The sequence below is a fragment of the Globicephala melas genome, chromosome 12, assembly GCF_963455315.2.
Source record: "Globicephala melas chromosome 12, mGloMel1.2, whole genome shotgun sequence".
NCBI lineage: Eukaryota > Metazoa > Chordata > Mammalia > Artiodactyla > Delphinidae > Globicephala > Globicephala melas.
In genome coordinates, this window is record NC_083325.1 from 51167256 (window position 1) to 51187240 (window position 19985).

The window sequence follows — 19985 nt, forward strand, 5'->3', positions numbered from 1 at the left end:
GAGGAAACAACACACCGTAGGTAACTCCGTTTTTCTTAAAAAATTCCGTTTAATAGGCATTGTCAAGGACCTATCAAATTGCTAGGGATTCTTTTTTCCAGAAAATTTAATATGTAACTGATTTATTCTTCTGGCCAATCTTCCTTCCCTGTACCCCCACCCTCATGACATAACAGCCATGAGGTCATGAAAACATATGGAGAGAGGTTAGAAGAAGGAGTAAGGTTCAGAATATGCTGTCTGCCAGCCTAAGCTGCCTTTATGAATGTGTACAAATCCCTATTGCCGTTTTCACTGCAGAGAATAGGCTGCTACATATTGGTCTCGGCTGCACCGTGAGATCAACTCTCTATCTTCAGGGCCTTTTCCCCTACACACAAGCCTCTCTCAAATAAACGGTCCAGGTAATGTTTCTAGCCAATGCACTGATAGAAGAAATGAGGGTGTTTTATTCCCTCTGAAGAAGACAAGGTGTGAAAGGCAGGCTTTTTAGAAGGGTCACAGCAGGCTATGGATTTTTGCTGGTTGTAAATCAAGCTGTTGATAAAAAGCAATGTGCTTTCCAGGAAGGTGTGATTTGTAGTGGCCCTTGCCCAGGACATGGTGAATATACAGCACATTAAATAAGATGTGATGGTCACCTGGGCTACTAGAGCTGGGTGGCTCTAGTATTTTTTAAAAGATGTACATTGAAGACTCTAGAGAGTAGTTTAAAATTATAATCTTTTAGAAGAAGCACTATATTTGCTGGGTGCAAGGGGCAGCTGTTGGAGTGCATGGCCATCAGAGGGCTCCCCTCCCACTTTGCTTTGAATTCACTCACACCTCTTCCCCAAAAAGGAAGGGCCAGATGGTTTAGGGTAGTGTTACCCAACTTTTTTGAACACATGCCTTATTCAGATAAATATAAAAATCACATACACATACTCCCACTGAGAAATTATTACCTTCTACATAACCCCACCAGCCTGGGAAATTTTACCTAGCTTTACTTGCAGTTGTTTTCATTATGAAAATAATAAGGGATTGTTTTTATTTGCCTTCAAATATTGAAAATGACTTTTCAAACTATACAGTTCTCCCAAGGGTGGATAATGGTCATCCTGCAGAATCAAGAAATACCATATCCCTCATACTCACCAGTCTAGAACCCTTTCCTCACACCATTCCTATGATTAAGATCCTAGCCAAAGGCTCTATTTGGTCTTTGACACTTTACTGTGAGTCTGCGTCACTCTGTTGCTTCTCTGGAGACATGCGCAGATTAAGCCTTATCTCAAATTGGAAGTGAAATGCTTCTGATTGGCGAGCAAACATTCGAAGAGGGAGGTTGGACTCTCAAAAGTCCCAAACCTGGCAGAATCCAGAAACCACACAAGCCTATTGAATCAGCTTCTCCAGGGTTGTGGCCTGAGAATCTTTATTATTGCAAAGTTCCTCCAGGTGTCTCTGACTCATGTCCAGATTTGTAACCAATCAATTGACCCTGTAGTAGACATTTGTCTTTCTTGGTTACTCCAAAACTTTTTTTAACATTCACGTCATATTTGAATAGTTCTACACATTGTGAATCCCATCTTCACACTGAAAAGTCTAAATAAACAATTTTCCTAGATTTCTTTGCTGCTAGATGTGACCGTGTGACAGGTTCTAACATTCAAACGCACTTGTGTGAGACTTTGATTCAGAAAGAGCTACCTAAAGAAACAGCCTGGGCACTGAGAGGCCATTTTTGCTAGTACTAGTACAGGTGACTACCTGAGATTGTCAGTGGTGCTGCAGCTTGCAGATTATGGAAGAAGCTGTGTTGTTCTGAGGTCTGTAATGGCAGCAGCTCCCTCACCAGGCAAATTCAGCAATGTGGTTCTAGATGTTATTTCTAGGAGCTCAGTCTAGAATACTGATTCTCAATCTTGACCATGCATTGGAATCACATGAGGAGATTTTTTTTTTAATTGATGCCTGGGTTCTACTCCAGACAGTCTGATATATGGTACAGGGTATAATATGGGCATTAGCTCCCAGGTGATTAAATGTGCAACCAAGTTTGAGAACCTCTGACCTTGAGCTCCTGCCTCTTTTCCTTCCAGCAAAGATTTAATAAATGCCTTCCCAATTAAAATAGCTAAAATGCATTCTATGGTCTACAACTAAGAAGCCTGACCAGTACAGATTCCTAATATCCTTTCCAATTCTGAAAATATAGAATTTTATGGTGTTCTGCCTTTATAACTTGTTGGAAGGGTACCAAGACAATTCAATGGAGAAAAATAATCTCTTCAACAAATGATGCTGAGACAACTGAATAGCCACATGCAAAAAAATGAAGGAGGAACCCTACCTCACACCATATATAAAAATTAACCCAAAGTGGATCAAAGACCTAAATGTAAGAACTAAGAGTCTAAAACTCTTAGAAGAAAAAATAGATGTAAATCATTTTTTAATTGAAGTATAGTTGATTTACAATATTATGTTAGTTTCACATGTACAGCAAAGTGATTCAGTTATATATTTTTTCAGATTATTTTCCATTATAGGTTATTACAAGATATTGAATATTGTTCCCTGTATTACAGTAAATCTTTGCTGCTTACCAATTTTATATATAGTAGTGTGTACCTGTTAATCCCATACTCCTAATTTATCCCTCCCTGCCTCCCTTTCCCCTTTGGTAACCATAAGTTTGTTTTCTATGTCTGCAAGTGTATTTCTGTTTTGTAGATAACGTCATTTGTATCATTTTTTAGATTCCATATATAATATTTGTCTTTATAAGTGGTATTATATAATATTTGTCTTTCTCTGTCTGACTTACTTCACTTAGTATGATATTCTCTAAGTCCATCCATGTTGCTGCAAATGGCAACATTTTACCCTTTTTTATGCCTGAGTAATATTCTATTATATATATATGACACATCTTCTTTATCCATTCCTCTGTTGATGGACCCTTAGGTTGTTTCCATTTCTTGGCTATTGTAAATAGTGCTGCTATGAATATTGGGGTACATGTATCTTTTCAAATTAGAGTTTTTGTCTTTTTCAGATATATGCCTAGAAGTGGCATTGCTGAATCACGTGGTAGCTCTATTTTTTGTTTTTAAATGAACCTCCATAAACTTCCATGGTGGCTGTACCAATTTATGTTCCCACCAACAGTGTAGAATGGTTCCCTTTTCTCCACACCCTCTCCAGCATTTATTATTTGTAGACATTTTGATGATAACCATTCTGACTAGTGTGAGGTGATGCCTCCTTGTGGTTTTGATTTGCATTTCTCTAATAATTAGTGACGTTGAGCATCTTTTCATGTTCCTGTTGTCCAGCTGTATGTCTTCTTTGGAGAAGTGTCTGTTTCGGTCTTCTGCCCATTTTCTGATTGGGTTGTTTGGTTTTTTGATACTGAGTTGTATGAGCTGTTTGTATATTTTGGAAATTAACACCTTGTCTTTCACATTAATATTTTTTCCCATTCTGTAGGTTGTCTTTTTGTTTTCTTGATAGTTTCCTTTGCTGTGCAAAAATTTTTAAGTTTGATTAGGTCCCATTTGTTTATTTTTGCTTTTATTTCTTTTGCCTTGGGAGACTGATCTAAGAAAACATTGCTACAATTTATGTTAGAGAATGTTTTGCCTATGTTCTCTTCTAGGAGTTTTATGGTGTCATATCTTATATTTAGGTCTTTAAACGATTTTGAGTTTACTTTTGTATATGGTGTAAGGGAGTGTTGTAACTTCACTAGTTTACGTGAGGCTGTCCAGCTTTCTCAACACCACTTGCTGAGGAGACTGTCTTTTCTCCATTGTATATTCTTGCCACTTTTGTTAAGGATTAATTCACCATAGGTGTATGGGTTTATTTCTTGGCCCTCTAAAATAGATGTAAATCTTCATTACCTTGGATTTGTCATTGATTTCTTTCATATGACACCAAAAGCAAAAACAGCAAGAGAAAAAAAGAGATCAATGGGACATCATCAAAATTTAAAACCTGTGTGCCTTAATAAAGGACATCATCAAGGAAGTAAAAAGACAACTGACAGGATGTAAGAAAATTTTGCAAATCAGATATCTGATAAGTAAGTTGTATCTAGATACATACTCTTAAAGAAAAACAAATAAAAACAAAACAAAACAAACAAAAAGAAATCCTGCAACTCAATAATAAAAAAAAATAACCTAATTAAAACTGGGTAAAGGATCTGAATAGACATTTCTCCAAACAATATGTAAAAATGTCCAATAGCACATAAAAAGATGTTTAACATCATTAGTCATTAGAGAAATGCAAATCAAAATCACAATGAGATACCACTTCCTACCCACTGGGATGACTACTTAAAAAATGGAAAATAGGGCTTCCCTGGTGGCACAGTGGTTGAGAGTCTGCCTGCCGATGCAGGGGACACGGGTTTGTGCCCCAGTCCGGGAAGACCCCACATGCCGCGGAGTGGCTGGGCCCGTGAGCCATGGCCGCTGAGCCTGCACGTCCGGAGCCTGTGCTCCGCAACGGGAGAGGCCACAGCAGTGAGAGGCCCGTGTACCGCAAAAAAAAAAAAAAAAAGGAAAATAACAAGTGTTGGTAAAAATGTTGAGAAATTGGAACCCTTAAACACTACTGGTGGGACTGTGGTACAGTTCCTTAAAATATTAAACATAGTGTTACCATATGACCCAGCAATTCCACTCCTAAGTACATATCCACAAGAAATGAAAACATATGTCCATGTAAAAACTTGTATGTGAATGGTCATAGCAGCATTATTCATAGTAGCCAAAAAGTGGAAAAAACCCAAATGTCCATCAACTGATGAGTGGATAAATACAAAGTGATTTGTTCATACAAGAGAATATTATTCAACAATAAAAATGAACGAAGTACTAATACATGCTACAGCATGGATAAGCCTTGAAAACATTATGGTAACTGAAAGAAGCCAGTCTCCAAAAAAACACATATCCAGAATACACAAGTCTATAAAGAGAGAAAGTTGATCGGTGGTTTTCTAGGGTGGAGAGGTTTGAGAGAAAATGAAGTGTGGCTGCTAATGGGTATGGGGTTTCTTTTTGGGATGACAAATGTGTTCTAAAATGTATTGTAATCATAGTTGCACAAGTTTGTGAATATGCTAAAAACCATTGAACTGTACAATTTAAAGATATGCTATGGGAATTGTATCCCAGTAAGGCTGTTATAAAAAAAAATTTTGGAAGGATTTCAAAGCTTGGCCTCTGGCAGAGGAAATATTTGGGAACAAGAGTGATGGAGAATCTTTCTAGGACTCAGAAAATCATCTCAGCAGTCAGCTACCTTCTCTGCCTGTTGGTAAAGTGCACTGCAGAAAGGCATGTTCCTCAAAACAATAGGGGACCCTAAAATAGGTGATAGCAGAAGGAACAGTTTTAACAGCAATTAAAATACTCTTTGAGAGGAAGTTGGGAAAATAATAGTGCATGACTAGTCAGCCTCTTTCTTGTAGTCAGAAAGAAGGTAAAGGGAGAGGAGTAATTGTCCTGGATGTCCTCAGGTGGGTTGCAAGACATGGATGAATGCCGAAGCCAGGGAGAAAACCTGATCTGAGCCAACACAGAGACAGATGAGTTTGGGAGGGTAGGACCAAGGCAGAGAGGAGGTACAAAATCCCTACAGAAAATGGGAATATAAGAAATGTTTGAGAGCTTTGCATCACTGAACTGTTAATAGAGGTTACCTCTGCGGAGAAGCTCAGAGTGGAAGGAGAGAGGGCACTTTCACTTTTTATTGTATTTTTCTTCCTTGTTATTAAAATTTTTTTACAAGGAACATGTGTTTGTTCATTGTAAATACATGTAAATACTTTGTGATTAACAACATAAGAATCAACTAGTTTGCTTTAGCAAATGTGAGCATGACTATTTAAATGAGAAGAAGATCAGGAAGAGAACCACCTCGCAGAATGAAGGGGAAACAGGAGAGAAAAGGAACAAAGGATGGGGGGACAAAACTCACCACCAAAACGGCATTTGGAAAGGGAAGTAAATACATTATTACTTCAATTTTTTAAAAAATTAGTGCAGAAAAGTGTTTGTAGCACAGGATAACAAATAAAGACTGTGCCCTTGATTTTGTACTTGCCTATTTCAGTGATTTTCTCAAGGTCACATAATTAAAGATAGATGAGAATTTTAGTAAAAGAAAACTGGAATAGATAGATTGGAATGTTGAACGCCAGGCTAATATTTTAGTTTATTCTGCAGACAATGAGGATTTCCTGAAGAATTCTGACCAAGTGGAATTGTGTTTGGTAGTGATATGGTCCCCAAACCTGGCTGTGCATCAAAATCCTAGAGTTAGCTTTAAAACATAGAGAGATTCTGGGACCTACCACCTTTCTTATTCAGTAGGTTTGGGCGAAGGTCCAGGAATCTACATTTATAAACCTCATGTGTTTCTGATGGTCTATCATATTTAGGAATGGGTGGAATATAGGATAGATTAGAGTGCAAGAAATAATGTAAACAGGGAGAAAGACAGAAGGTTTCCAGAAAAGTTTCGGTACAGGGTGCTGCAGCACTGAACTGGAATGGTGGTAGAAAGAAAAGAATCAACATGACCATCGTTATGAAGGTGGAATCAATATGATTTGGTGAGTGCTTGACTGTACTGTACATCCCATGAGGCAAATATCAGCCGGTTTTACTGACTACTGTGTATCCCAGAACCTTGCACAGTGTACCTGATGTAGTAAGGGCTAAATAATATTAACTGAATGAATGAATGAAAAAGAGAAAGGCAAAGCTGACCCCAGGGGTCTGAGTAGAGTAAATTAACACTGGTCGTACAGACATTTAGGGAATCTGGTTTCAGGAAAAATAATGGGACGGATTTTCCATGGTTGAGTCAGAAAGAATGGTGGGATGTTCAATGCTTTAGGGATTATGGGGGAAGTTGTGCCTACACCGCTCTAGGGCATTGTGGCTAGGACAGTACCGGGAAGAAGTCTGGAGAATGTTTTCACTGTTTGAAGTCTTTATATAACTGTCTACAATATTGGGCTCTGTGAGACATTCAGTTGGGTCATCAGGTCTTGCTGTGTTCTCTGACTGCAGGTGGGAGGTTCGCAACTAGGTGGTTTTCTACATCTCCCCATTTGTAGCTTTTAATTAGGTCAGCTCCCCCAACACCTTCCGTCAGCATCCATGAAGGAGTTTGTACTCCAGCCATATTCACCCATTCATCCAGCTATACCCTAGCTCTTCTCACCTCAAATCCCCTTTTACATCTGTCACAGCCCTCTTCTCCACAACTCCCAACCCCAATAACCACAGTCTGCTCCTATGTCTACTTGGCCCTTGCCCTTTGGGTTCTGCTTCCCTTTCACAAAGAGATGGAGCTTTTGCTGGCTGGACCCTGAGCGTCCTCTCAGAAATGTTTTTGTACTTTCATTTTGCCTCTCTCTGCTCCTGGCCACCCTGGACATCAGCTTCCAGGCTGGGACCCCACTACACTTGCTTCATTCTCCCCAAAAGGAGGGTCAAAAAAGCATGTAACAGCTTTGAAAAAGAAATGGGACATTTCCATCCTCCTTATAAGAGGAACAAAGACCTGAACTAGTCCTGTGGTCCATTTCCATTTAGGGTGAATCATACCTGGGTGTACTTATACATCAAATAGAATGTCATCTTTCCTATGGAATCTTAGGAATTCCTTTAAATTTTTTAATAAATTAAAATTAAAAGGACCACCCTGACACCCAGGTACCATATTACATTGGAATTAGCTGTGTGACTGTAAGCAAGTCATTTCACTTTAAATAAGGTTGATTTTGCTAAATGATGAACACTATCCCTTCTAAGTCTAACATTCTCTGACCTAGTAAATGTATCCCTTTGTTTCTGATCTCTCTATCCTGAGGTGGAGGAGAGGTTGAGATGGGGTATGTGGGCCCACAAACACTGGGGAGAAACATGGGAGTGGCACATTGTAGTTTCCCTGGTTAATGCTGGGGAGGGAATGCCAGGAGGCCAACTGGTCCAGCCAGGCTGGAGTGGCTTCCCTGAAAAGTTCTTCATAGCCACAGGCACCTGATGTGAGGCCTAGGAGCCAAAGTCTGCAGATAAATGAAGGTCAGAGGATTTGGGAATGTGACAGCCATGAGTAGTGGAGTCAGTACAAAATGAGAAGTGATATGAGAAAATTCCAGGTAGATAGGCTTTGCCCTGAATTTCTATTCCCTGTTTCTGTAGGTAGTCAGTTCCACTAAAGGGGGCCAGGACAGAACTCGGCATGCTGAGGTCTAATCCTGGCTGCCTTGGCTGCGTCCAAGGATTTATTGAGTACCTACTCTACTCTCTGATTTCCCTTCCCAACTCCCTTCCCCAGACAAGCAACATTCTGCTGTTACCAGTTTTCCCAGAGTCAGACTGATGCACCTGGAGACATTCTCCCACTGTCTCAACTAGATGTTATTGAATGGAGGAGCTACAATTCCAGTCATCAAAGGGAACAATAGGTAATGTTATGTAAAGAAAGGGAGAGGGTAATGTGTGTTTGTGGAACCAAGGAGCTAGGCCCCATTTTGTCAGGAGTGCAAACTTCTGGGTCTTCAGAGAGGTAAGTGTGTCATATGTACAGGATGTCACATTGTACTCTGCCCCTTCCATTCTTTATCTGTGAAGGGAGCTGCTAGTTAGGAAGACAAGTCTTTATTATAAGGATTGTTTCCTTATTTCAAACTATTTTTTTTTCCCTCTTGTCTCTGATTTCTCATTCTTTTATTTTTAAAATCAACTTTAAAAAACACTTTTTGAACAGTCAGGCTGTTGCCCGTTTTTTACTATTATAAACACTACCATGATAAACAGCTTTATACATACATCTTTGTATATTTGTTCGGTTATTTCCTGAGGAAAAATTCCTGGAAGTAAAATTGCTGAATCAAAAGAAGTTGATGTTTTGGAGGAATTTAATAAAATTTGCTAAATTACAAGCCAGAAATGTAACAATATACATGCCATCAATCAATTATGACAGTACCCTTTCTCCATATGCAACAAATATTTTCAAATCTTTGCTAATCCTGAAAGGTTAAAAATATGTCTCCTTTTTGAATTAATTTCATTTTCAGTTACCAAAGATTTTTTTGTTACTTATGTTTATTTGCCATTTTAATTTCTTCTTTTTATGAGTTTCCTTTTCCTGTTCTATGCTTATTTTTCTTTCACAACATTTAGCTTTATCTTATTTATTAGTAAGAGCTCTTTATATATTAAGACTATTAACCCTTTGTCCACCATTGAAAGTATTTTTCCAGTTTTTCCTTTGTCTTTCTTTTTCCCCCCTGGTCTCTGATTAATAACATTCTCCCGTATTCCAACCAAGTGATCAAATCTGGCTTGGGAAAAACATAACCCAGAGAATCAAGAGTCTCGTAATGGATCTTCATTACTTGCTGATATATTTCCTTCTGCTACATCTCCAGGATCTTCCACTTTTGCTCCAAAAAATATGAGGCCACATCATCAAATGTCATGATTACCAAAGCAGGCTAGGCCATAGTGCTTTGTGGTCCCACCCAGCCCCAACACAGCAATGCCCAGTGTCCTGGAAGCTTCCTGGCACCTTCCCTACCCTGTGGCCTTCCATTCTGCCAGACCCCTGTCCTTTGTCTTTATCATTGTGGCATTCACTTTGCTTTGTCTTTCTTGATCATAAAATTTTTTTATTTTTGTTTAGACAAATCTGATACTTGCCTTTAGAAGAAAAAATCCTGAAAGAAGCTAGAGGAAAAAATCACCTTAATTATAGGAAACAAAGATAAGAATTACATCAGACTTCTCCTTAAAAACCATGTAAGCGAGAAGAGAATAGAGTGAAATATTTAAAGTGTTGAACCAAAACCAAAAGCCACCAAACTAGAATACTGTATCCAGTGAAATTATCTTTCAAAAGTGAAGGAGAAGTAGAAACTAACACAACATTGTAAAACAACTATACCCCAATAAAAAAATAATAAAATAAAAATAAAAAAATTAATTAATAGGGGGCTTCCCTGGTGGTGCAGTGGTTGAGAGTCCGCCTGCCGATGCAGGGGACGCAGGTTCGTGCTCCGGTCCGGGAAGATCCCACATGCCACAGAGTGGCTGGGCCTGTGAGCCATGGCCGCTGAGCCTGCACGTCTGGAGCCTGTGCTCCGCAACGGGAGAGGCCACAACAGTGAGAGGCCCACGTACCGCAAAAAAAAAAAAAAAAAATTAATTAATTAATGTTTTTAAAAAGTGAAGGAGAAATAAAGACTTTTTCAGACAAAGAAAAGCAAGGGAATTTATCACCAGTCATGCTGCCCTTGCAAGGAGTGTTAAAAGAAGCTCTTCAGAGAGAAGAATATATAGATCATATATACAGAACTATAGAATGTATAGATCAGAAACTCAGATCTACATTTGAAGAAAGAAGAATATTAGAGAAGAAACCAATGAAAGTAAAATAAAATCTTATATTTTTGTTATTCTTAATTGATCTAATAGATAACTGCTATTAGATCTAATAGATCTATTAGATCTAATAGATATTGATGTAATAGATATTGTTCAAAAATAACAATAGCAATAATGTATTGGTTGATTATACCTTATGAATAAGTGAAATGAATGACAGCAATATTATAAGGGACAAGAGGGAAAAATTGGGAATACTCTGTTATAAGGTACCTGTCCTACCTATGAAGCAGTACAATGTTATTTTAAAATAGACTTAAGGACTTCCCGGTGGCGCAGTGGTTAAGAATCCACCTGCCAGTGCAGGGAACACAGGTTTGATCCTCGGTCTGGGAAGATCCCACATGCCGTGGAGCAACTAAGCCCATGCCTCTGAACTACTGAGCCTGCTCTCTAGAGCCCACAAGCCACAACTACTGAAGTCCGCACGCCTAGAACCTGTGCTCCACAAAGAGAAGCCACTGCAGTGAGAAGCCCATGCACCGCAACGAAGAGTAGCCCCCTCTCGCCGCAACTAGAGAAAGCCCGCACACAGCAACCAAGACCCAAAGCAGCCAAATAAATAAATAAAATCCTTTTAAAAAAATTTAAAAAATAAAGTAGACTTAAATTGGTTGTAAATATGTATTGCAAACCCTAGGGCAAGCATTTTTTTAAATTTTAAAGAAGTATAATTAATGTGCTAAGAGAAAATGGAATAATATAAAATGCTCAATTAAAAACAGAGAAGGCAGGATGGGAGGAAGCAGGACTGTGTGAGGTCACTTCCTGTGTGCAGGGTGGCTTCCTGCCTCCCACCCTTGCTCTCTTTTTGGCTGCCCTCGTGGTTGCATGCAGGCCCCTGGGAAGGGCCTGTCCCAGTCGGCTTTGGCCTACCACCGCAGCAATCCCACCTGGCTGAAGTTAACTTCTGACAACAGGAAGGAGCAGATCTACAAACTGGCCAAGAAGGGCCTGCCTCAGGGTGATCCTGAGAGTCTCACATGGTGTTGTTTTATGACAGGCAATAAAATCTTGAGAATTCTTAAGTCCAAAGGACTTCCTCCTGATCGTCCTGAGTACCTCTAGCATTTAATTAAGAAAGTTGTTGCTGTTCAGAAGCATCTTCAGAGAAACAGAAAGGATAAAGATGCTAAATTCCTTCTGATTCTGATTAAGAGCTGCATTCACAGTTTGGCTCAATACTGTAAGACCAAACCAGTCCTCCCCTCACGCCACCCCCCCACCAATTTGGAGATACTAGTTATCCACAGCCTCTGCCCTGGTTGCATAAATTTGTCCATGTACTCAAGCAATAAAATCATTGTTTAACTAGAAAAAAAAAAAACAAAGAAGGCAGAAAAAGAGGGGAAGACAAGAAACAAGGGACAAGTGCAATGACTAGAAAACAGTTGCCAATATGGTAGATATTAATCCAATTATATCAATAATCATTTTAAATATGAATGATCTAAATACACCATTAAAAGACAGAGACTGATGGGGCTTCCCTGGTGGCACAGTGGTTGAGAGTCCGCCTACCGATGCAGGGGACACAGGTTCGTGCCCCAGACCGGGAGGATCCCACATGCCGCGGAGCGGCTGGGCCCGTGAGCCATGGCCACTGAGCCTGCACGTCTGGAGCCTGTGCTCTGCAACGGGAGAGGCCACAACAGTGAGAGACCCACGTACCACAAAAAACAAAACAAACAAAAAAAAAACTACAATGAGGTATTACTTCACACCAGTCAGAATTGCCATCATTGAAAAGTCTACAAATAATAAATGCTGGAGAGGGTGTGGAGGAACGGGAGTCCTTCTACACTCTTGGTGGGAATGTAAATTGGTGCACCCACTCTGGAAAACAGTATGGAGTTTCCTTAAAAAACTAGAAATAGAGTTACTATATGATCCTGCACTCCTAGGACTATATCTGGAGAACATGCTAACTCAAAAGATACACGTACCCCAATATTCATAGCAGCACTATTTACAATGGCCAAGACATGGAAGCAACCTAAGTGTTCATCAACAGATAAATGGATAAAGAAGATGTGGTATACACACACACACACACACACACACATACATATGGACTTCCCTGGTGGCGCAGTGGTTAAAACTCCACGCTTTCAATGCAGGGGTCCCAGATTCAATCCCTGCTCAAGGAACTAGATCCCACATGCATCCCGCAACTAAAAGTTTGCACGTCACAAGTAAGGAGCCGCCTGCCGCAACTAAGGAGCTTGTGAGCCACAACTAAGGAGCACAAATGCCACTACTACAGAGCACGCCTGCCACAACCAAGACCTGGAGTAACCAAATAAATAAAATAAAAAAATATTGGACTTCCCTTGTGACACAGTGGTTAAGAATCCTCCTGCCAATGCAGGGGACACGGGTTCGAGCCCTGGTTCAGAAAGATCCCACATGCTGCGGAGCAACTAAGCCTGTGTGCCACAACTACTTAGCCTGCGCTCTAGAGCCCACGAGCCACAACTACTGAGCCTGCATGCCACAACTACAGAAGCCCGCACGCCTAGAGCCTGTGCTCTGCAACAAGAGAAGCCACCGCAATGAGAAGCCCGTGAACCACAACGAAGAGTAGCCCCTGCTCGCCACAACTAGAGAAAGCCCGCGTGCAGCAACGAAGACCCAATGCAGCCAAATAAATTAATTAATTAATTAAAAAAAAAAAGAAGAATCCCATGATGGAAGTGTTCTAAATCTGGACTGTGGTGATGGTTGCACAACTGAATTAACTAAAACTCATCTAATTTTGTGCTCTCCAATATGGTTGCCACTAGGCATATGTGGCTATTGAAATTTATTAAAATTGTATTATTCAGAGGAATAGAATTGAGTGTCCAGAAATAAATCCATAAACCTATGGTCAATTAAATGGTGCCAAGACCTTTCAATAAGGAAAGAATAATCTCTTTAATAAATCATTCTGGGGCAACTGAATAGCCACATGCAAAAGAGTGAAGTTGGATCCCTACCTTACACCACATATGAATATTAACTCAAAGTAAACCAAAGACCTAAATGTAAGGGCTAAAACTATAAAACTCTTAGAAGAAAATATATGACTAAATCTTTATAACCTTTGCTTTGGCAATAGAGTTTGAGATATGACATCAAAAGTACAAGTAACAAAAGAAAAAATAGATAAATTTGGCATAAAAATTAAAAATGTTTGTGAACAAAAGGACACCATCAAAAGTGAAAAAATAACAAACAGAATGGGAGAAAATATTTGCAAATCATATATTTGATAAGGAATATCCGGAACACATAAAGAATTCTTGCAACTGAATAACAAAAAGACAAACAACCCAATTCCAAAACGGGCAAAGAACCAAATAGACATTTCTCCAAAGATGACATACAACCGGCCAATAAGCACATGAAAGGTGCTCAGCATAATTAGTCACCAGAGAAATGCACATCAGAACCACAATGAGATGCTACTTCACACACATCATACGAGTCCCAGTGCCTCCACTGCCATGTGGTCATGTAAGTGATATCCCTCCTCTGTAAGCCAGTTCACCATCTCAGAAGAGAACAGAGGGAGAAAAAAAATATGAAATATTGGACATTTTATCCCCTAAAGAGTGAACACTTACCAAAAGAAGCCTGACTAGGAGAGATTTGGCCCTAACGATTTTTCTCCTTCTTGATCTGACCCTGGAAAAGTGGGCCTGGTTGTGTCCATTGTGCTCCTGATGTCCCCTCTATCACCTTTCCCATGATACGCCCTCTACTTCCAAATTTCCTCTCTTTTCCATCTGACCTCCATTCTTAAGCAAAATTCTCATTTTCTTTTTGCCCTGATGTCAATTAACAGTCAAAAGGAAAAATAGCCAACAAGTTAATCCAAAAGTTTATGAATTCTACTAACATAAAAATTATACATATACCTAAAGGCTGGATCATAGTCAAAACTTAATTGGAGTAAAACTAAAAAATTGTAAGTGGAAAGAAGTAACAGAAATTAAAAATTATTAAGAATCCCATGATAGGGCTTCCTATTCAATCAGACAGTTTTCTGAACTGGAGACAACTGAAGAAAAGCTAGTCCTGTCTGACTATTGTGGTTGATATGCTGGCAACCATAACTGGATCCCCGTCACCACAATGATGTGTTCTTGGTGCTAATGTTCCCCACCTCTGAATTTCTCTTTATTCTATCCCCAATTCTTCCCCAGTCTGCTGAAGCTCCTAGCCCTAGCCCTCTCCTTTACCTCCCAGCATGGTGGCACTGATGGTCCCTGGGCTTCTTTGCCTAGGGCAGCAAGTTTTGGGTAGAAGTATACTTCACATTATGGAAGAATTAGTGTAGTCTGGACTTCCCTGGTGGCGCAGTGGTTAAGAATCTGCCTGCCAATACAGGGGACACGGATTCAATCCCTGGCCCGGGAAGATTCCACATGCAGCGGAGTAACTAAGCCTGTGCACCAGATCTGCTGAGCCTGCACTCCAGAACCTGTGAGCCACAACTACTGAGCCCTCGTGCCACAACTACTGGAGCCTGCATGCCTAGAGCCCGTGTTCCACAGCAGGAGAAGCCACTGCAATGAGAAGCCCAGGAACCACAACGAAGAGTAGCCCCCACTTGCCAAAAGTAGAGAAAGCCCGAGCGCAGCAACAAAGACCCAATGCAGCCAAAAATAAATAGATGAAATAAATAATAATAAAAAAAGAAAGAAAGAAATAGTATGGTCTGAGTCCTTCAGGTTAGTCATTGATGTGTAAAGTAATTTAGAAAGTCTTTCATCTTTTCATGACACCAGGTTTTCACCACAATTTTTTTTTTACTGGAAAAAGAGCTGAGTAATGATTTTTTAAAGCAGGTATCCATCCTCCTGAAGCTCTGAAACCTATTGCTACAGTGGATGGCAAGTCCCATGAGAGCAAGATTTAGAGAATATAGAAATATATATGACAATCTCTCTCTCTCTCTCTCTCTATATATATATATAGAGAGAGAGAGAGAGAGAGAGAGAGAGAGAGAAATATATATAGAGAGAAATATATATATATTCTATATATATATATATTCTATATATATTCTATATATAGAATATCTATATATATAGAATTCTATATATATATATTCTATATATATAGATTTCTATATATATAGATATTCTATATATATATATTCTATATATAGAGAAATATATATATATATTTCCCCTGTGTTATACTCTCTCTTCCCCATACGCTCCATAAAAGAAAGACCTTGTACACCTTTTTTACTTCTGCACCCGACCTCCTACAATAGTGCATGGCATATAAGAAGGGCATACAGGCTTCCCTGGTGGCGCAGTGGTTGAGAGTCCGCCTGCCGATGTAGGCGACGCGGGTTCGTGCCCCGGTCCGGGAAGATCCCACATACCGCGGAGCGGCTGGCCCCGTGAGCCATGGCCGCTGAGCCTGCACGTCTGGAGCCTGTGCTCCGCTACGGGAGAGACCACAACAGTGAGAGGCCCGCGTACCGCAAAAAAATAAATAAATAAATAAATAAAAGAAGGGCATACAAGTTTCCTGGGTGGATGGGTGAATGAATGGGGTACAACTGCATCCTGCATTGTTCAGTGTGACTAAATTTAGGAAGAAAATTGTGCTGCTAATAAAAAACTAAGCAGAAATGAGTTTCAAACCACCTAATTGTTTTGCTTGCTCATGCCACTATTTTCTCTGAGTCCAGAATTAACTGTTTCATCTAGTTATTGATCAATGTTACAAAAAGCTAATGCTAATACAAATAATTCTTCAATCTCTGCCCTCACCAAGGGGAACTGCTACACATATAATTCAAATGATCAGATAAATGTGTACCTGATGTGCATATGTTTTTAAGTTGAGGAATTTCTGGCCTTAAGGTTAATTTTAAGCAGTCAGACTTGGTCTTACACATTACATATTTTCATTAACACTGTTGCTGCCTAGAGAAAAATTTCCCTCTATTGGGAAATTTGCTATGAGTTGCTATGAGTAATTCAAAATGTTTTGATTCTGAAAGTAATATGAACTTACTGTAGAAAATTTGAAAATTGATAAGAACTTTTGCTTGTTTTGCTGAGTTGGTGGTGGATGTATGCATATTTGGAGAAGCAATCTTTTCTGTATAAAAAAGGAGAGAGATTCTGAGGCCTGAGATGGGGAAGATCTGGAATTGAGGAAGCCAGATATCAGCCTATCTAGGTACCAGCTTGTCTAAGTGCTACCCAGGAAAGGACAACAAAAAGGAAACCTTGTTTGGCTTGTAGCTGGAGAGAAGGGAGAGATGAAGCATATATTAGTCAGGGTTCTCCAGAAAATCAGAACCAATAGGAGATATAAAAATAGTCTTATTAGGAGGAATTGCCTCACACAATTATGGAGGCTGAGAAGTCCTATTTGCCATCTGTAAGCTGGAGACCCAGGAAAGCTGGTGATGTAGTTCCAGTCCAAGTCAAAAGGCCTGAGAACCAGGAGAACTGACGGTATACCTTCTAGTACAGTTCAAAGGCCTGAACCAGAGAGCCAATGGAGTAACTTCCAGTGCTAGGGCAGGAGACTACCTATGTCCAGCTCAACTAGTCAGGCAGAGAGAGCAAATTCTCCCTTCCTTCACCTTTTTGTTCTATTCAGACCCTCAACAGATTACATAATTGGAAAGGGAATCTGCTTTATTCAGTCTAGGGATTCAAATGCTAATCTCTTCAGGAAACACCTTCACAGACACACCTAGAAGTAATGTTAACTGGATATCTGGACATCCCATGGCCCAGTCAAGTTGACACATAAAATTAGCCATCACAAGGCACACCTGAAGGAAATATATGAAGGGTTGTGAACTGTACAGTGTAAAACTCTCCTCTGTCTTCTTATAAAATCTTGAATACAAATCAACACTTGGTCTTAATGGAATCCTCCTGGGGAACAGAAGAGATATTGAGTCCTATTTAGTAATCGTTTGCAAGCTATGAGAGAACCATATTAGCCATAGGGACTAACACGGAAAAATCTTAAAAGAAGAAAATGTAAACGCTCTAATTCCACTTTACAACAATGACCTTTATTGACCTTGTGGTATGTTTCTTACCTTCTTTTGCATATGTATGTATATATAAGTTTGTGAGTATACATATGCAATAAAATTGGGACTGCATCATATAAATAGTTTAATGTTCTACAGTTTTTACCTTACATTAAATCATGACTATTGAATATTATTAAATATTATTCAAAAACATGATATTTAGTGCCTGTGTAATAGTTCATGAATACAGGTATACCAGTTATTTCATTACATCTCTATTATAGATATTTATCAGTTTCCAACTTTTTATTATTACAAGAACTCTAGCATGAATATCTTTTAATGTAAATCTACATGGGCATCTATAATTCTTTCCTTAGGGTCGAGTTTAGCCAGTCAAAGGGCATGAAACTTTTTGACTCTTGATCTATTCTGCCATTTTGCCAAAACACCTTTCAAAGTACGTGATTTACGCTGTCACTAGCACAACAACAGAAAGATTATTTTCACCTGTTTTTGTAGTTTATATAAATGAAATCACAAGGTGTGCTCTCTTTTGAGTCTGATTTCTTTTCCGCAATACATGTTTGTGAGATTCATTCATATTGTTGCATACAGTTGCAGATTGTTTCTTCTTATTGCTGTTAGAGTTCATTGTGTGACTATACCACAATTTATTTATCCATTGATGAGCATTTGGGCATTTTCCTATTTGGCATTATTATGAATAGTGCTGCTCTGACGTGTCTTTTGGAAAATACATGTCCACTTTTCTGTGGTTAGTTACCTAGAAGTAGAATTGCTGAGTATACACATACTTAACTTTAATAAATAATGTCAAAATTGTTTCTGAAGTGGTCATAACCAATTTACATCCCATCAGCAAGGTGCAAGAGTTACAGTTGCTTCACATCCTTACCAATGTTTAATATTGTTAGTGGGGTTTTTTTTTTAACATCTTTATTGGAGTATAATTGCTTTACAATGTTGTGTTAGCTTCTTCTGTATAACAAAGAAAACCAGCTATATGTATACATATATCCCCTCCCTCTTGCATCTCACTCCCACCCTCCCTATCCTACACCTCTAGCTGGTCACAAAGCACCGAGCTGATCTCCCTGTGCTGCTTCCCACTAGCTATCTATTTTACATTTGGTAGTGTATATATGTCAATGCTACTCTCTCACTTCGTCCCAGCTTACGCTTCCCACTCCCCGTGTCCTCAAGTCCATTCTCTACATCTGTGTCTTTATTCCTGTCCTGCCCCTAGGTTCATCAGAACCTTTTTTTGTTTGTTTAGATTCCATATATATGTGTTAGCATACAGTATTTGTTTTTCTCTTTCTGACTTACTTCACTTTGTATGACAGATTCTAGGTCCATCCATCTTACTACAAATAACTCAGTTTCGTTTCTTTTTATGGCTAATATTCCATTGTATATATGTGCCACATTTTCTTTATCCATTCATCTGTCAATGGACACTTAGGTTGCTTCCATGTCCTGGCTATTGTAAATAGAGCTGCAGTGAACATTGTGGTACATGACTCTTTTTGAATTATGGTTTTCTCAGGGTATATGCCCAGTAGTGGGATTGCTGGGTCATATGGTAGTTCTATTTGTAGTTTTTTAAGGAACCTCCATACTGTTCTCCATAGTGGCTGTATCAATTTACGTTCCCACCAGCAGTGCAAGAGGGTTCCCTTTTCTCCACACCCTCTCCAGCATTTACTTTCTGTAGAATTTTTGATGATGGCCATTCTGACCAGTGTGAAGTGATACCTCATTCTGGTGGGTATGTAACACTATCTCATTGTGGTTTTAATTTGAGTTTTCCTGACGACTAATATTGAGTGCCTTTTCATATGTTTATTAGCCATTTAGATATACTCTTTTGTGAAGTATCTGTTCAAATTTTTGCTTTTTTTTTTTTCTATCCAGTAAGTTGGATACATGCATGCAAATATCTTTTCCCACTCTATGGGTTCTCTTTTTACTTTCTCAATGGTATCTTTGCATGAACAGAAGTTTTTAATTTTAATATGGTTAATTTATCAATTTTTTCTTTAATGGTTAGTGCTTTTCATGACTGTTTAAATAATCTTTACCCATTCCAAGACCATGATGATGTTCTGAAAGTTTTTTTTTTCTCCTTCATATTTAGATTTGGAATCCATCTGGAGTTGCTTAATGTGTATGGTGTGAGGTAAGGGTTCAGATACATTTTATTCCATACAAATTGTCAATTCACTCAGCACCATTTAATTGAAAAACCGTCTTTTACCCTCTGCCTTACATTATTTATTGCCTTTGTTATAAATCAGGTGACCATGCATATGTGGTTCTCTTTCTCCATTCTGTTCCAGTGGTTGATTGGTTTGTGTATTCTTGAACCAATATAATAATGTCTTAATTACTAGAATATCTGGCAGTTTAAGTTCTTCAGCTTGTTTTCAAGATTGCCTTGTTTGCCCACTTTTATAATGGGATAC

The 19985-nt window shown here is 39.1% G+C and overlaps 1 long non-coding RNA gene and 1 pseudogene across 1 annotated transcript in view; both read left to right on the forward strand.

The window, feature by feature from the left end:
• Positions 1–19691, forward strand: part of LOC115854030 (uncharacterized) — a 297742-nt gene extending 278051 nt beyond the window's left edge. The window contains exon 5 of the long non-coding RNA XR_004039840.3: positions 19658–19691. This is a non-coding gene — a long non-coding RNA (uncharacterized lncRNA). The remainder of the gene's footprint in view (positions 1–19657) is intronic.
• Positions 11310–11751, forward strand: LOC115854029 (small ribosomal subunit protein uS15-like; annotated as a pseudogene).
• Positions 19692–19985: the final 294 nt, after the last annotated feature.